Here is a 20,189-nt window from a genome sequence, read left to right on the forward strand (position 1 = left end):
TTTCATTTTGAAATAGTGTTTTACTGTAGCAAAGTTTTTTTACTGTAGCAAATAGTGATTTTCGAAAACACTGTGGCTTTTCGGGAACTGTAGCAATTCGAAAATACTGTAGCAAATTAGTGTTTTACTGGTTCATCTTAAACGTTTTAGTTAACTTATCTAAATATTAATCGAATCAATAATCGAATGTTACTATCGTTTACTAAATAACTTGAAATCATATATATATATATATATGCACATGAAGTTATATATATATTGTTCGTGAATCTTCGAGAACAGTCAAAGAATAATTGATTACATGAATATAGTTCCAAAACTTTGAGACTCAACATTACAGACTTTGCTTATCGTGTCGAAAACATTAAATCATTTAAAGATAAAGTTTAAATTTGGTCAGAAATTTCCGGGTCGTCACAGTACCTACCCGTTAAAGAAATTTCATCCCGAAATTTGAGTGAGGTCGTCATGGCTAACAATAAAAATGTTTTCATGACGAATATGAGTTGATAATTAGAGTTTTATCACCGTTGAATAATATGGATAAAACAATCCAATTACTCGAAGCGTATGAGAGAAATTATCGTAAAAGAGTGAAATGAAGGAATAGTGATTCGTCTTAATTTTTGACGTAGTAACGATTGATTTTCGGGATTTAAGGAATAGAAAATCTTCATATTCTAAATAAGATTTGATTCTTCGGGAATTAAGGAGATTAAGATCTTCTTTAATTAAATGCGTAATCTGCTTCGATTGCTATGTCTGATATTTCACTATAAATTAACCTCTTCCGTTTCATTTATTTTCACCACTCCTATAAGCTTCTTCCTTATTTCATACTTCCTAATAGATTGTGAAAATGCTTAATCCAGTTCTGATTCTTGATATTTTCTTGGCTATCGTATCCTTCATTCTTCTTTTTCGTCTGCCACCAGAGGAGGTTATTTTCTTCTACTATTACCTTGGGGTTATAGTGTTTTTCATTCTCCGGTGTCTTTATATTGCTATACGCATTGATATACACGGTTTGTAAATTTCGGGGTTGTTATCGGGCTTTATATTTTCCATTATATTTCAGAGTTTCATGCTTTCGTTTTCTCTTCCCGACCTTAAGTCAAGCGAATAATGGTCCAGAATTCGTAGGTATGGAGTTTCAGATGAACATAACTAATGTTCTAAGAAAGAAATGGTAATAGCACGATCTTGATTTGTCAAATTACCAGAATATCCGGAAAAGACCGAATCATCAAGAAAAATATTTTCTTGATATGTTTAGAGGTTAAATAGAATGAAAGAGTTATGTAACATGGTTCATGATGAGGGTGTGATCTGTGAACCTTTATCACGTTCCATTAGAAACTCAGCATGACTTGCTGTAATATAATCACGTTGATCAAGTTTCATTATATTATACTAACTCATGCTTCAATTCCCAACATTACTTCAAACATCCATTTTTCGAATTTTTCAGATTTTTGAAACTAAAATAGTTTCTTTTATGATGTAACACAGATAGCGCGAAGAGATAAATGATTTCAGATAAGAATAGTTGTGAAAGTATCTTCAAGAATATCGAAGATATTTATAATGAAAGATACGATGATATCTTAGAATTTCTAATATTAAAGAATGATGAAGAAGATTTGCTCGTAAAGGTTTAGAGTCAGGAGCAAGGTATTCGTTAATGACTTCAACAGACACTGAATCATTTGGATTCTTTGAAGGCAGGTTTAGTCTTTGTGATTTGTCCACAGCCTCCTTCATGGTTTGCTCAATTCGTTTTCCAGTACCAAATTTCTCTTTTTCTGTGCTTTTCCAACACACTACTCTTTATCATCTAACTTTCGACTGTTAAAGTCGTTTACAGTTTTTGCTGCTTCATTAGCATTTTTCAAGATTTCGAGAACTAGTTCGTAGTTTAGGGTGTTTTTCGGAAACTTCACATTCGAAGTCTGTAAGTCTTGAAGATAAACGTTATATGTATATATATAACTGTTGGCGAAAAATTGCTACGAAATTCAAAATACTGATTTGCTAATTCCCAGTAGTTGGTATGACAATTGTTGTTACATGTTGTATATGGGTACTTGTTAGAGTTTCAATGAATAATTATCGTGATTTTTCGGAGAGGCTTAATAATCAATGAAGTTGCTGATAGTGCTAATGTGGTGGAATATGAAAGGTTCCCCGGTAACAATGATGAAGGGGTAATCGTTATAATAAGGCTTATTCGAATGAACAATTGAAGATGATTTGCTGGAGTGGTGACAAAACTGTCTATTTTGAAAAGGGATTGAAAAGTTATTTTAGCTAATAAATGCCAAAGGGTCTGACACGGATACGTGTTAAACTATGACTTTGATCTTGAGGGTTTTTCAGGTACAAGACTGCGGTAACATGTGGTTGGATCATCATCTCGATGATTCATTATTTGAAGTGTCTTCAGGAATTTCGAGAGATTTGAACATAGATTGTAATCGTTAATATTCATATGATGTTCTAGGAATTTGAATGATACAAATACTTTTCTGGGTTATATGATGTTCTAGCACAGTTTTGAAGTCAAAGTATAGCTTCGAAAGATGTAGGAATCTAAGAATGATGTCTTTTGTTAAATCTTGACTTGGATTTTGATTTGTCAAAATCAAAATATGTAATCAAATTTGGATGAGGATGGTTGCTTTGATTTTTATAAAAGAATATATATTGTTGTGAAAGTAGTGAGTATAGTTGATGATTTGTTGAATCAGAATCGAAGAATGTAAAATATTAATTGTGAATTTATATATCTCTCGGGTATTACCTACCCGTTAAAATATTCTCACCATTAACAGTTTGTACAAAAGAATTTTCTTAATTACAATCTTTATGAAAATATACCTACATATATATTTTCCTTAGATGTAATCATGGATTTAATGAGTTAACATAATATTAATCACATTTGGTTTTCGACTAGGACTAGAATATATAATCTCTAAAACTTTTAGAAACTACATATTCTCTGCAAAATATTTCTTCGATGAAGTTATGAATCAATACTTCATCGTTTGTTGTTGTTGGTATTCCTTGGTATCTATGGTGCATATGACGTTGATGTTCGAGGTACAGATTGTGATGTTGAGGTGTGGGATGTGGATGTTGTTGTTGGTGGTGGTGATGGTACTGTTGATGTTGCTGATGGTGGTACTGTTGCTGCCGGTGCTGCTGCTGGTGCTTGTAACCTTTGCACCACATTCTCCAAAGGCACTACCCGAGCGCGAAGCTCGTTGACTTCTTCTATTACACCGGGGTGATTGTCGGTTCGGACGAGTGGACGAATAAGATCTAGAATTTGAGATAATATATAATCGTGACGAGACACTCTGGAAATGAGAGAGAAAATGGTGTCTCGAATAGGTTCGCCGGTAAGTGCTTCAGGTTCTTCGCCAAGAGGGCAATGTGGTGGATGGAAGGGATCACCTTCTTCTTGTCTCCAATGACTAAGCAGGCTACGAACCCATCCCCAATTCATCCAGAATAGGTGATGGCTAATTGGTTGATCCATTCCGGTCACACTGCTTTCGGAGCTCGAGTGAAACTCCATATCGGAATAGTTGTCGAAATCTAAGAAATTTGAACTAGATACGTGATCCATCTTGTATAATCAGGGAATTGATTTTGATTTGAGATAGATTATAGGATTTAGTTTGGTATTCTCCGATACATAATTTACATATTTATATATAATACTAAAATCCCATAAGTTACGGAGAAATTTTCAGAAAGTGTAAGACAGAGTTTACTGTAATAGATATGCTTAAGATACGAAATTTGTCCATATACTATTTATGCAATCAATGCAGTAAAACGTGTCTAGACTTAAGAATGATAAGCATGTAATTTTCGACAAAAAATGATAAGCAAAACTTTTAACATGCAGACACGGTTAAAGTCCAGACTTACTAATGCATCCTAACAACTATCAATTAGACACACTTATGCAAGACCTGGTTCGCTAGGACCAACGCTCTGATACCAACTGTGACGATCGCTCCAAATCCATATGGACGAACACGTCATTCATCAATTTCATTGCGAGGCATTTGACCTCTATATGATACATTTTGTAAACATTGCATTCTTTTGAAAAGGCACACCATAAATGAATATTTAAATCAAAGGTTTTCGACATCTGATGATTTCTACATATAGACAATCACCGTAATTAATAGTTTACGATAGTAGTTCCGTTGACAATGTAGTCAAAATAAGATACATGGTGATGATTTGGTGAATGCAACGTTTCCTTGAAAAATATGCCATGTAAGACATCATGCACATAGCTTGTCTAACATATAAGCAAACAGCGGAAGACTTCTATGTAACCTGAGAATAAACATGCTAACAAGTGTCAACACAAAGGTTGATGAGTTCATAGTTTTAATGTTTTGCATAATCTGTACATAAAGGTGGATCACAAGATTTCAGTTGTTTCATCCAGAAATGTTTATCAAAATGTTCTACAAGATTGAGCACCCTGGTAGCTAAACTTTAACGTTATAATAAGTACCCCTGTTTTAACATACATGCAACCAACATGTACAATACACGCAAACTAACGTGTACTAAACTCAAATAGTATACGTCTGTTTTATAGTTCAGGCTAGGGTTTCTATACCTGGAACAGACGGGGATGTCAAGCCCTATGGATCCATATACAACTACTCGCGCCCACCAGTTCTTATAACTGGCAGTTACTAGTTACCAAAGCTAAGGGATTTCCGGTTCAAACTCAGTGTAGAATTAAATATGTACTTGTATCCATTGCGTTTAAAATAAAGTGCATGTATTCTCAGTCCAAAAATATAGTTTGCAAAAGCAATTAAAAAGGGAGCAAATGAAACTCACCTTAGCAGCATATAAAGTCGTTCACCAAAATGTGACTGAAACTCGGATTGTAAAATTAACCGTAGATCTCAACCTAGAGAACATATGTTGGTCAATAAATGTCTATCAAGCTAGGTCTGGTCATAGTGTATCACAATACTAATGCTCGAGATCGACATACAAAAGTTATCCAAAGTCGTTTCAAAAAGTTAATTTTGTCAATAGTTCAACAAAACGAGACGTGCTTTATATAAGAATTCATTTACTCGGCTGGTAATATTTAAAAATCCATTTTATCAATCTCGTAAACAAGTTGTTTAAATCTTAATTGCAGATTCAAAAGCAATTTCAATTAACGTCAATCATAATTCAGTTGATCATATCTTTTAATCCGTTCATCGAAACTATTCGATATCTAAATGAAAAGTTATTGATTTTTCACCAGCTTTCCAAAAACATGCATATCACATACCTTTTATCAGTAATATATGTATTTAATTCGTGATTCATCATAAACTGTTTAACGACGAAATTTAGCATACAATCATGCATAAATATATATACTCGAGCACTAGACATGGATACACAATTAATATATAAAAGATAAGATATGAATGCTCACGTATCAATATTGTGATTCAATATTGCTGGAAAGTACGTAAACGTAACAGAGATGATAAACACTAGGTTTGATTTGCAAACAATACCCATGAAAATTACCCATAACCTCCATAGCTATAACCCATAATTTCCTTAGCTCTATCCCGCTCGAAAAACCATTTTGAAAGTGACACGCTCAAGACCTCGTCGTAGTATTTTATGTATAATACTAATACTACTAATAATAATAAGATTAATAATATTAATCTTAATAATAATAATAATAATAATAATAATAATAATAATAATAATAATAATAATAATAATAATAATAATAATAAATATAAGTATATATAGAGAGAAAGATCGAGGTTGAGAAAGAAATGAATCAGAAACAGAAACAGATCGAGCTTAAATAGATGTGGCCTGATTTCCCCCCCCCCCCCCCATGCGATCGCATGGTTTGTAGGGCACTAGGCCATGCAATCGCATGGCCAGCTGTGTCCAGCCTGGTTCCTTTGTTTGTTTGTTCGTCGACATATTAATTAATTATATTTATAATATATTTAATTTATATAATTAATTATATATTATATTAAATTCACGTGCATAGTTGACTTGTAATTTTCGTTCCGATAAGTCGTACGTCGTCACTCAACTTATGTCCCGGTTCCGGTTTTTCGAACGTCCTTTCGTACGCTTAGAAAACTTGCACTTTTCGTTTCGCGAATCGTACATTTGTCAAAATATAGTCTTAAATTATCCCTAAACTATACCACTCGAGATATAACTTATACATTTGAGTGTTTTGGTCATTTACTTCTATAAATTATTATCTCGCTATTTGTTAATATATATATATATATATATATATATATATATAATATATACATTTTCATTTTGAAATAGTGTTTTACTGTAGTAAAGTTTTTTTACTGTATCAAATAGTGATTTTCGAAAACACTGTAGCTTTTCGGGTACTGTAGCAATTCGAAAATACTGTAACAAATTAGTGTTTTACTGGTTCATCTTAAACGTTTTAGTTAACTTATCTAAATATTAATCGAATCAATAATCGAATGTTACTATCGTTTACTAAATAACTTGAAATCATATATATATATATGCACATGAAGTTATATATATATATATATTGTTCGTGAATCTTCGAGAACAGTCAAAGAATAATTGATTACATGAATATAGTTTCAAAACTTTGAGACTCAACATTACATACTTTGCTTATCGTGTCGAAAACATTAAATCATTTAAAGATAAAGTTTAAATTTGGTCAGAAATTTCCGGGTCGTCACAAGTGTACACGAGGAAGGCGAGATCACTCCCTCCCTCACTAACTCCTCAAAGAATCCAATACTCCTATCACCATTGATAGGGACGTCGTTCGGGTTCTCTACAAAAAGGTTTTGAACCGCATCGCCATACTCTAGATCGTTTTCATTATCCTGCAAGCGAAACGTAACACCCTTACCTTTCTTACCCGTCTCGAGTGTCGGCTTATTTACTTCGCCTCTTAAAGAAGAAACATTCGCCACCAGAACCTGAACATTCTTATTAAGAATGATTCGATCTTTACATTTTTTACGCCCAGAAGTTTTACCAATGACAAAACCCGAAGACGATGTTGCTTCACCATGACCACTTGGAACCCCCTTACCTGTTGAGTTGAAATCGGGAATGATTCCATGGTAATAACTCCGTTTAATTTCTTTTTTTTGTTGACAAAACCTTGACCTTCAAGAGCGGCGTTAATTTCCTTACATTGATCACTATAAGCGACCGATTTAGCTTTAAAAACTACACCCTCAACACCTGCATTTGCAAAAGAAGTAACATGTTCTGGACAAACAACAAACTCGGTTAACTTTTGAACTCCATCGTTGACCATCGTCTCAACATTAACTCTACTAACACCACTATTAATAACCGAAGCAACACCCAAACCTCCATCATTCTTAGCAAGACTACCACCCATTGAAGGAGCCTTTTCTACTAAAAAAATTTCAAATGTACCAGTGTTGTTAGTGATTCCCAAACCATCCTTCAAAACACCACAATCCAAATTACCCCTCAAATCTTCACCTTCGCCAGTAGCAGTCAAAACAATGTCATTATCTTCTCTTAAACTCACATTTGAAACAATCGGATGCATCCCAGGATAAGCATTCGTTTGAAGCAAAATATCTCGGTTCAAGGTTGAGACCCAATCCGAATATAACCCGTCATTAACCAACCGATTTAACAAAACGGGATCGTTTAACTCGTTAACCCAAACGTTTGACTTACGATTAACATTCGAATCAACTAAGGCAACCTCCAAAAGTTCATGAATATGTTTTACAGATTGAGACTCGATAAACACAAACAAGGAACCTGCATTCACAACAGTTGCTGAAACATTGGCGACAAAAATCACTTCCCCAAAGTTATTAGCAATAGCCTTTGCATTTTTTTCGACAAAAAAGGCAATCGGAACCCCACGGATCTCTAATGTGATGCCCCGTACAAAACCATCGTGTACGAATCATCAACAACAGGATCATTACAAGGTTAAGTACTATATATTGTAGTAAAAGAAGTTGCATTCACGATAAAAAAGGTGACGTCATAACCGACATCAAATGTTTTACACCAACAGTATGCTTCTACGAATAGCAAGCATGAATAAATGTATGTGACCTTTAGGTCGTTACAAAACATAGTTTCAAATATATTAAAGTCTGAATGCAAGATAAACAGTTCATGCGGTGATAACACTAGAGCAGCGGGTGTCTACGGCAAGACTAGCACGACAGTGGAAGCAAATAACCTTAAGCACCTGAGAAAAACATGCTTAAAACGTCAACACAAAGGTTGGTGAGCTATAGTTTAAGTATAACAGTATGTAAGGTAGGCCACGAGATTTCAGTGCTACAAAGAGCGTTTCAAAACAGTATGATAAAGTATATGTTAACCGTGGGCACTTGGTAACTAACTTAACGTTTATACCCCCTGAAAGTACACTTGGCAAGTGCGTATGTATACGAAATTTTAAACACTCGTTAAATGATAGCGCGACTAGCCCGAGTGGGGATATCAAACCCTATGGATCCATATCTAAGATTCGCGTTCACGGTTCAAAAACCAATGATTAAACGTTACCGAGCTAAAGGGAATGTTTATGCCGTTGTATAACCCACACATATATAAGTTTAAGTACTCGTGCCTAGTATGTAAAACATAAAATCCAAATGTATTCTCAGTTCCCAAAATAGTTAAAGTAAAAAGGGAATGCTATAACTCACAATGATAAAGTAGCGGTAAAGTATGACTCGGAAAGTAAGCAAGTAATGAAGGTTGTCCAAACGGGTCCTCAACCTAAGTCAAATAGTACTAAGTCAGTAAATCGTCTGAATAGGTTTAAAAGTATGTAAATAAGGTCTTAAGGGTCATCATCATTCATCATTTAACAAAAGGTGTAAAGTAAGTTTCGTTCGTGAAAAGAGTTTAAAACAAAGGCTGAGTTCGGTAAGTCACCACGGACTCTATACCTACTGAAATAAGGTGAGACCAGTGGCCATGGCTCTGTATATGAGTTCTTTAGTTGTGGTAAAATGTACAGAAGCAAACTTGTCTTCGTTTGACCATGGCGACGGTCTAAGTGCGAGTAGGTCAGAAATTTCTGCACAACGTTAAAGGACATAGTGATGATCGGAGGGCCATAAATCCTAAACCGTAACTCGGATTAAGACGAGTCCTATATGAAAAGTTATATACTCGAACAGTGCTATCTGAAAATCAACATTAAAACAGCCCAGGTCTTACTGATCAGACCCATAAACAGTAAAACAGTAGGGTCAGTAGGTTCCGGTGGTTCTTGGTGCTCGATGCTTATCATGGTTCTCATCCTTGATGCATATAGCTTCAAGTGTACAACTCGTTGATGTGTTTGCATCATTTTCACCAAGGTTTGACCATCATAACCCAAGTGTAAGTCTAAGACATGAAGCACAACTCTCTTAAGTGTTGCAAGTGTTTTGATGAACCAAAGTTACATCAAAGTCTTAGATTTAACACATTCATGAAATGTAAAAGTAATATTAACCAAGTTTTGACTATTATGACACAAGTGTAGGTCTAAGACATGTAGCACAACTCACTTAAGAGTTGTATGAAGTTTGATGAACCAAGGTTACATCAAAGTCTTAGATCTAACACATACATGAACTTTAAAACTTATAATAAGTTACAAACTTGAAAGTAAACTTATGAAATCAAGATCTTGAGTTGTAGAGCATAGTTCTTAGTTTGATCTTGAAGATCCAAGACTCAAAAGTCTAGATCTAACATAAGTGTACAAAGTTATAATTTAAGAAAGATTACTAACATGTTCTTGAACTTTTAAAGTTAACTCTAGTTCAAGAAAGTATGAGATCAAGACTAACTTGTAGTACTTGACCATTTAACCAACAACATGGAATTAAAGTGCATAATATGAAGTAACAAACTAAATAAACAAGTTAATAAGTCATGGTTGTTCATACTTTAAAGATTCAAGCCTAAGTCTTGATCTTTAGAAAGTAAACTTTAAAGTTTACTTCATGAACTTCAAGTATGATTTACAACCATGAACTTACAATCTTTTAACAAGTAAAGGTAGAATCATAAACTAGTAAGTTTATGTTCTTGAGTGTTCTTGTAAATACAAGATAAAATGAAGAACCAAACTAAAGAGTTGATTCTTGAAACTAGTAAGTAACAAACAACAACTAGTAATTACAAGTAAGTAAATAATAATCAAAGATAAGTAATAACAAACAAAAGAATGATGATGATGGAGGATCTAGGCCACGGTTTTGTGACAAGAAAAATAAGAGAAATATAAGTTGTTGCTTACAATATTTGAGAGAGAAAATAGAGCAAAGTTAAGATGTAAGTTGAAGTGTGTTTTGAGAATGAGAAAAATACAAGTGAACTAGTGAAAGAAGTAAGCAAAGTTTGAAACAAAAACCACTCCCAAGGAGTCTAAAGGCCGACGGCCAAGGGGAATCAAAGGGAAGGGAAAGGACCACTAGATCATGCATGTAAAAGTCTTAAAAGGTTAGTTATTAGATGGCCTTTCATGGGAACTAGATGTAAGGAGCTTGTAATTTGATTCCATGTGCCTAAGTAATTTAGTTAAGTTGAAAGTAATACTTGTAAGTAAGAATGGGCTAGTTAGTCCATTAAAATTGTAGGGTGGGCTTCTAAAGTCCATAACATTAACAAGGCCCAAGTTTCATTAATTAACAAGTTAATCAAATAAAAGCCCAAGTAACTAACTAATAACCTTAGTTAATTAAAATGATTAATAAAACTAATCATGAATATAAATAATACTTTAAAATATTATTCGTGCAAGTTTCGTGTGTCACAAAGACGTTTCGGGCATTTAAAGTCAAGTACGGGCAATCATGGCAACATGTAAATGTAGTAACATACATTCGTTTAATCACGCGTATTAATAATAATAATTATTAATAAATAACGTTGGAAAAACCAGGGTCGTTACATTACCCACCTGTTAAAGAAAATTTTGTCCCGAAATTTTAAGCTGAGGTAGATGGAGGAGTCGGGAAAAGGTGAGGATACTTCCGCATCATTTGATCTTCTCGTTCCCAAGTAAACTCACGTCCTCGTTTGGCATTCCATCGTACTCGGACGATCGGAATCTTGTTGCGTTTCAAAGTTTTGATCTCACGATCCATAATCTCAACTGGTTCTTCCACAAAGTGGAGTTTGTCGTCAATCGTAAGTTCCTCAAGTGGTATGATAAGTTCAGGTGCAGCAAGACACTTCTTCAAGTTTGACACGTGGAAGGTAGGATGAACTGAGCTCAATTGAGCTGGAAGATCCAAACGGTAAGCAACGGGTGCAACACGTTCCAAGATTTCAAAAGGACCAATGTATCGTGGGTTTAACTTTCCACGTTTTCTAAAGCGAATCACACCTTTCCAAGGTGCAACCTTCAACATTACACGGTCACCAACGTTGAATTCAAAGTCTTTACGTTTAAGATCGGCATAACTCTTTTGACGATCGCGGGCAGTCTTAAGTCTAGCTTGAATCTGAGCAATCTTTTCCGTTGTTTCATGGACTACCTCGGGTCCAGTGATTTGCTTTTCGCCCACTTCGGCCCAACAAATAGGAGATCGGCACTTGCGGCTATACAACGCTTCAAAAGGTGAGGCATTAATGCTAGAGTGATAACTGTTGTTGTACGAGAATTCGGCGAGTGGCAAATGTCTTTCCCAGGCCTTTCCGAAATCGATGACACATGCACGCAACATGTCTTCCAAGGTCTGAATCGTGCGTTCACTTTGCCCGTCGGTCTGTAGATGATAAGCAGTACTCATGTCGAGACGGGTTCCCGTGGCTTCTTGCAAAGAACGCCAGAATCTAGAAGCAAAACGGGGATCGCGATATGAGATGATCGATAAAGGTACACCTTGACGAGATACAACCTCATTGATGTATAGATGAGCAAGTCTTTCCATTGTATCAGTTTCTTTCATTGCTAGGAAGTGTGCAGATTTGGTGAGGCGGTCAACAATAACCCAAATGGTATCGTATCCGCCCACCGTCTTTGGTAGCTTGGTGATAAAATCCATTGTTATCCATTCCCACTTCCATTGTAGGATTTCTGGTTGTTGAAGCAAACCAGAAGGTCTCTGATGCTCGGCTTTAACCTTCGAGCAAGTCAAACACTTACCAATATAAGTCGCAACGTCCTTCTTAAGATTTGGCCACCAATACTGTTCTTTAAGGTCGTGGTACATTTTGCCCGCTCCAGGATGAATGAATATCTCGATTTGTGTGCTTCATCAAGTATAAGATTCCGTAAATCCCCATAAAGAGGTACCCAAATTCTTCCGGCATAACATCGAAGTCCAGACTCCCTAACCTCGAATTGAGAGACAAGTATGTTCAAATGTTCGTGAGATATGTTCTCCTCATTGAGAGCCTCATCTTGGGCTACTCTGATCTGACTGTTGAGGTTCGAATGGATGGTGATGTTTAGAGCCCTAACACGAAGAGGTGACGTCCTCTCCTTTCGGCTTAAAGCGTCAGCTACAACATTGGCCTTGCCAGGATGATAATGAAGTTAACAATCGTAGTCGTTGAGCGTCTCGATCCATCGACGCTGTCTCATATTTAGTTGCTTCTGATTGAATATATGTTGGAGACTCTTGTGATCGGTGAAGATAGTGCTCTTAGTTCCATACAAATAGTGTCTCCATAATTTAAGCGCAAAGACAACGGCTCCAAGTTCGAGATCGTGAGTAGTGTAGTTCTGCTCGTGAATCTTCAGTTCACGAGAGGCATAGGCGATAACCTTTGAGCGTTGCATCAGTACACAACCAAAACCACTCTTCGATGCATCACAATAAACAACAAAGTCGTCACTGCCCTCAGGAAGTGATAGGATAGGTGCGGTGGTTAACTTCTTCTTCAAAGTTTGAAATGCTGATTCGTGTGCGGGTTCCCAAATGAACTTCTTGCCCTTGTGAGTCAGCGCGGTCAAAGGATGCGCAATCAGAGAAAATCCTTCAATGAACCTTCGGTAGTAACCGGCGAGACCTAGGAATTGGCGAATATGCGTCGGAGTAGTGGGGGTCTCCCACTTGCTGATAGCTTCAATCTTGGCGGGGTCAACTTTGATACCCTGGTCACTCACAACATGACCCAGAAAACTGGACTTCCTTCAACCAAAATTCACACTTGGAGAATTTGGCGTAAAGTTGCTCTTGTCTCAAGAGTTCAAGTACTAGTCGGAGGTGTTGCTCATACTCTTCTTCGCTCTTAGAGTAGATGAGAATATCATCTATGAAGACGATAACAAACTTATCCAGGTACGGCTTGCAGACACGATTCATGAGATCCATGAACATGGCAGGTGTATTTGTCAAACCGAATGGCATCACGAGAAACTCATAATGACCATAACGGGTCCTAAATGCAGTTTTCATCACGTCACTTTCCTTCACCCTCAACTGGTGATAACCGGATCGCAAATCGACCTTTGAGTAAACGCTCGATCCCTGTAGTTGGTCAAAAAGATCGTCAATTCTAGGAAGAGGATACCGATTCTTGATTGTCAATTTGTTGAGTTCACGGTAGTCGATACACATACGGAAGGATCCATCCTTCTTCTTCACAAACAACACAGGTACGCCCCAAGGCGAGAAACTTGGTTGGATAAATCCTCGATCTAACAGTTCTTGTAGTTGGCTCTGTAATTCTTGCATCTTGGAAGGTGCGAGTCTATAAGGTGCGCGAGCTACAGGTGCAGCTCCTGGCACTAAATTAATTTGAAACTCTACTGCTCTCGGTGGCGATAATCCAGGCAATTCCTCTGGGAAGACATCGGAAAATTCGTTCACAATTCGAATGTCGTTCACATTCTTCACCTCGGTTTCAACCGTTTTCACATGCGCTAGGACAGCAAGACGTCCCTTCTTCATAATCTTTTGCGCTTTCACGCAACTAATGAGGTTCAACTTCGAGGTACATCTCTCTCCATAGATAACCAGTGGCTCGCCATCTCCTTGTGGTATACGAAGAGCTTTATCTCCACAGATAATATCGGCCCTTATCTTGCTCAACCAATCCATATCGACGATCACGTCAAAACTTCCCAGTTTAATAGGTATCAGGTCAATCTTGAAATCTACACCAGCTATGTTGATAATAGCTCCTCGACTAATATGGTCAACTTTCTCAAGTTTTCCATTGGCGACCTCGACAATCATACTCTTTTTTAACGGTACTAAAGACCAATTAATCTTATCGCAAAAATGTCTACATACATAACTTCTATCCGCACCAGTATCAAACAAGACAGAAGCTAAAAGATTGTTGATTTTGAATATACCTGTCACCAAGTCGGGGTTTTCGCGTGCGTCCCTTGCATTAACATTGAAAGCTCTAGCGCGGGGTGGTCCGCCATCTTTTCTTTTGTTTGGACACGCATTTCTGAAATGGCCCATCTGTTCGCATTCGTAACACTTCCTTGGCCCTGTGGGGTTCGGCTTCCCATTCAAAGTGGTGACCTTGCAGTCTTTTCCAACATGCCCAGACCGTTGGCACTTCTCGCAGACAACATTGCAATACCCAGTGTGGTGTTTGTAACACCTCTTGCATTGAGGTAGGGTTCCCTTGTAGTTCGGGTTCGTGTTGGTGTTCGGATTGGGGTTTCCACCGTTGTTGTTTCCCCTAAAACCCTCATGTCGTTTCGCAGGGTTTTGATCATAGTTCCTTCCCCTGTTGTTGTTGTTGTTGTGGTTATCCTATTTGCGCTTCTCACTAGTACCCGCTTCAGACTTAGTTTTCTCCGGTTCATCAATGGTTATTTGATTCATTAAAGTATGCGCCATGCGCATCGCTTCGGGAACATTTGGGGGTTTGGACGAGGTGACGTTTCCCTTAATGCTCTTAGGGAGTCCCCAGAAGTACCTTTCCATTCGCTTGAATTCCGGAGTGACCATTGTTGGACACATCAGGGCTAGTTCCAAAAATCTCCTGTTGTAACCATCAAGGTCGTTCCCAACGGCCTTTAACTGCATGAATTCCATTTCCATCTTTTGTATTTCGGTTCTCGGACAATACTCCTCAATCATGGCACACTTAAATTCATCCCATGGCGTAGCATATGCCTCATCAATGCCTTGTGCATGTGCCATAGCGTGCAAGAAGCAAATTTGGTTTTGTTGTCCTCCGAACAGTTGCTAACTCGGAATACTGATTCAAGTTTCTCGAACCATCTGGTGAGACCAACTGGTCCTTCGGTTCCACTGAAGTTGTGTGGTTTACAGCTCTGGAATTCCTTGTAAGTACACCCATTTCGAACGGGTTGAATAACCGGTGGTGGTGGCGGTGGAGCTTGGGGTTGCATTTCCGCAATGGCAGCGGCTACACGTTCTTGGATCATCTCTTTAATTTGAGCAGCAGTAGGTGTGGATCGACCGTTAGCCATGATGTTCTAAACAAAAATTTTGACTCAAGTCAAAATCCAGTATTCAAATAGTAATAATACAGTATATAGTAACCAACATGGAATCAAAACATCACATGTTATTAAATAACGCATCTAGGTATAAATACCACAGAATCATCGTACAATAATGTAAATAGAACATCGCTCAAGAATTAAATAACGCAAAGTTCCATTAATAATAATAAGTTTCATACATTTGAATAAGTCCGTACAATACATAAGTGAAACATAAAACTACAACTAGATTACATAATGAAATATAAATACAAAAGCCCTACGGTGAAGGTGGGTGTAGGATGTCCATAACATGAGACATCTGGCCCTCTAGCTCAGCAACTCGAGCTCGGAGGATCTCCACCTCCCTTGTCAATTCCTCGACAGTGGGAGATGGTGGGGCAGGTGGTGCCGGCGGTGCAGGTGGTGCCGGTGGTGCGGGTGGTGCAGACATTACATAACGGGGTGCAGATGTTCCGGCTCCAGAAATAGTCAGAACGTAACGGGGTGCCTTACGCACTTGTGGGTCGGCAGGGTACGGCACAAGCCGCTTACGAGCTGTAACCCTACGACGTCGACCAAACGCGTCAGTGAAGGCTCGTCCTCCGTTGATCCCCGGAATGATGGTACCGTCGAAGCGATACCGCTTCTTCGGCGGGGTGGAGGGTGGCTGAATAGGTACATCAGCAGGGTCCTCATCATCACTGGAGTCGTCTGAGGAGGTGTCATCGGATGAATCATCAGTGGATGACGGGTCGTCCGAATCATGTGGTGGCTGTACGGGTGGCTGAACTGGCCGTCCTTGAGGGGCCATCATCTGTTGGTAACGAGCGGGTCCGATCGGAATGAGACATCCATCAGGGGCGCGTCGGCACCAATGGCGATACCGGTTACGGAATGGACCTTCTCCGAACTCCGCGGGAATCACAATCTCGCCGGAGCGGGGCTGTGATCCTGAGGGTCCGGGGGAAAATGGAGCTGGAATCTTCGAAGGGTCCTGGGCTCCGCTAGAATTAACCACTGGGGCAGGCGCCTGGCTGCTAGTCCCGGAAGATGAAGCGCCGGGGTCACTCGTGGGTAGCGGGATCGGTGTGTCGGCAGCAGCAGCAGGTGGGGTGGCTGACGAGTCTGAACTGCCTAAAACGATAGCAGGTGGAGTATCCGACATCTGAACAAGGGAAAATAAATTTTTCCGTGTCAGTAAGTCATAAAGCAAGCATGTATTAGGCCAACAGTTTAAATCATGTATAACAATAAGTAGCATGGCAATAATAACGAATCATACAGAAGTAGCATGCAATCGAAAGCAAGTAATATCATACGGTAGTGAAATCATGTAGTAGCATATGGCATATAGCAGTAAAAGTAAGCAGCAGCATGCAGTAAGTTCAGCGGAAACAAGTAAACTAGCAAGTTGTAGATTAGTCCTATTAGCGAATCCTACTCGGGTCAGTCTTAGACTCACTAATGCAACCTAATTCCCTACAACCAATGCTCTGATACTAAATGTGATGCCCCGTACAAAACCATCGTGTACGAATCATCAACAACAGGATCATTACAAGGTTAAGTACTATATGCTGTAGTAAAAGAAGTTGCATTCACGATAAAAAGGTGACGTCATAACCGACATCAAATGTTTTACACCAACAGTATGCTTCTACGAATAGCAAGCATGAATAAATGTATGTGACCTTTAGGTCGTTACAAAACATAGTTTCAAATGTATTAAAGTCTGAATGCAAGATAAACAGTTCATGCGGTGATAACACTAGAGCAGTGGGTGTCTACGGCAAGACTAACACGACAGCGGAAGCAAATAACCTTAAGCACCTGAGAAAAACATGCTTAAAAACGTCAACACAAAGGTTGGTGAGCTATAGTTTAAGTATAACAGTATGTAAGTTAGGCCACGAGATTTCAGTGCTACAAAGAGCATTTCAAAACAGTATGATAAAGTATATGTTAACCGTGGGCACTTAGTAACTAACTTAATGTTTATACCCCCTGAAAGTACACTTGACAAGTGCGTATGTATACGAAGTATTAAACACTCGTTAAATGCTAGTGCGACTAGCCCGAGTAGGGATGTCAAACCCTATGGATCCATATCTAAGATTCGCGTTCACGGTTCAAAAACCAATGATTAAACGTTACCGAGCTAAAGGGAATGTTTATGCCATTGTATAACCCACACATATATAAGTTTAAGTACTCGTGCCTAGTATGTAAAACATAAAATCTGCATGTATTCTCAGTTCCCAAAATAGTTAAAGTAAAAAGGGAATGCTATAACTCACAATGATAAAGTAGCGGTAAAGTATGACTCGGAAAGTAAGCAAGTAATGAAGGTTGTCCAAACGGGTCCTCTACCTAAGTCAAATAGTACTAAGTCAGTAAATCGTCTGAATAGGTTTAAAAGTATGTAAATAAGGTCTTAAGGGTCATCATCATTCATCATTTAACAAAAGGTGTAAAGTAAGTTTCGTTCGTGAAAAGAGTTTAAAACAAAGGCTGAGTTCGGTCAGTCACCACGGCCTCTATACCTACTGAAATAAGGTGAGACCAGTGGCCATGGCTCCGTATATGAGTCCTTTAGTTGTGGTAAAATTTACAGAAGCAAACTTATCTTCGTTTGACCGTGGCGACGGTCTAAGTGCGAGTAGGTCAGAAATTTCTGCACAACGTTAAAGGACATAGTGATGATCGGAGGGCCATAAATCCTAAACCGTAACTCAGATTAAGACGAGTCCTATATGAAAAGTTATCTACTCGAACAGTGCTATCTGAAAATCAACATTAAAACAGCCCAGGTCTTACTGATCAGACCCAGAAACAGTAAAACAGTAGGGTCAGTAGGTTCCGGTGGTTCTTGGTGCTCGATGCTTATCATGGTTCTCATCCTTGATGCATATAGCTTCAAGTGTACAACTCGTTGATGTGTTTGCATCATTTTCACCAAGGTTTGACCATCATAATCCAAGTGTAAGTCTAAGACATGAAGCACAACTCTCTTAAGTGTTGCAAGTGTTTTGATGAACCAAAGTTACATCAAAGTCTTAGATTTAACACATTCATGAAATGTAAAAGTAATATTAACCAAGTTTTGACTATTATGACACAAGTGTAGGTCTAAGACATGTAGCACAACTCACTTAAGAGTTGTATGAAGTTTGATGAACCAAGGTTACATCAAAGTCTTAGATCTAACACATACATGAACTTTAAAACTAATAATAAGTTATAAACTTGAAAGTAAACTTATGAAATCAAGATCTTGAGTTGTAGAACATAGTTCTTAGTTTGATCTTGAAGATCCAAGACTCAAAAGTCTAGATCTAACATAAGTGTACAAAGTTATAATTTAAGAAAGATTACTAACATGTTCTTGAACTTTTAAAGTTAACCCTAGTTCAAGAAAGTATGAGATCAAGACTAACTTGTAGTACTTGACCATTTAACCAACAACATGGAATTAAAGTGCATAATATGAAGTAACAAACTAAATAAACAAGTTAATAAGTCATGGTTGTTCATACTTTAAAGATTCAAGCCTAAGTCTTGATCTTTAGAAAGTAAACTTTAAAGTTTACTTCATGAACTTCAAGTATGATTTACAACCATGAACTTACAATCTTTTAACAAGTAAAGGTAGAATCATAAACTAGTAAGTTTATGTTCTTGAGTATTCTTGTAAATACAAGATAAAATGAAGAACCAAACTAAAGAGTTGATTCTTGAAACTAGTAAGTAACAAACAACAACTAGTAACTACAAGTAAGTAAATAATAATCAAAGATAAGTAATAACAAACAAAAGAATGATGATGATGGAGGATCTAGGCCACGGTTTTGTGACAAGAAAAATAAGAGAAATATAAGTTGTTGCTTACAATATTTGAGAGAGAAAATAGAGCAAAGTTAAGATGTAAGTTGAAGTGTGTTTTGAGAATGAGAAAAATACAAGTGAACTAGTGAAAGAAGTAAGCAAAGTTTGAAACAAAAACCACTCCCAAGGAGTCTAAAGGCCGACGGCCAAGGGGAATCAAAGGGAAGGGAAAGGACCACTAGATCATGTATGTAAAAGTCTTAAAAGGTTGGTTATTAGATGGCCTTGCATGGGAACTAGATGTAAGGAGCTTGTAATTTGATTCCATGTGCCTAAGTAATTTAGTTAAGTTGAAAGTAATACTTGTAAGTAAGAATGGGCTAGTTAGTCCATTAAAATTGTAGGGTGGGCTTCTAAAGTCCATAACATTAACAAGGCCCAAGTTCCATTAATTAACAAGTTAATCAAATAAAAGCCCAAGTAACTAACTAATAACCTTAGTTAATTAAAATGATTAATAAAACTAATCATGAATGTAAATAATACTTGAAAATATTATTCGTGCAAGTTTCGTGTGTCACAAAGACGTTTCGGGCATTTAAAGTCAAGTACGGGCAATCATGGCAACATGTAAATGTAGTAACATACATTCGTTTAATCACGCGTATTAATAATAATAATTATTAATAAATAACGTTGGAAAAACCAGGGTCGTTACATCTAACCACACGAATCGAAAGAAACCTCTTGCCTTATCCTTCAATGGTGTTGTCAAAACGAAGTCAAAATCGTTCGAAGTCCCAAGCAATCTATTGAAACAAGGTTCATCTTGACAAACCACAATGCAACCATACATCCCCAATTA

Source organism: Rutidosis leptorrhynchoides, chromosome 2 (genome assembly GCF_046630445.1).
Source record: "Rutidosis leptorrhynchoides isolate AG116_Rl617_1_P2 chromosome 2, CSIRO_AGI_Rlap_v1, whole genome shotgun sequence".
Lineage (NCBI taxonomy): Eukaryota > Viridiplantae > Streptophyta > Magnoliopsida > Asterales > Asteraceae > Rutidosis > Rutidosis leptorrhynchoides.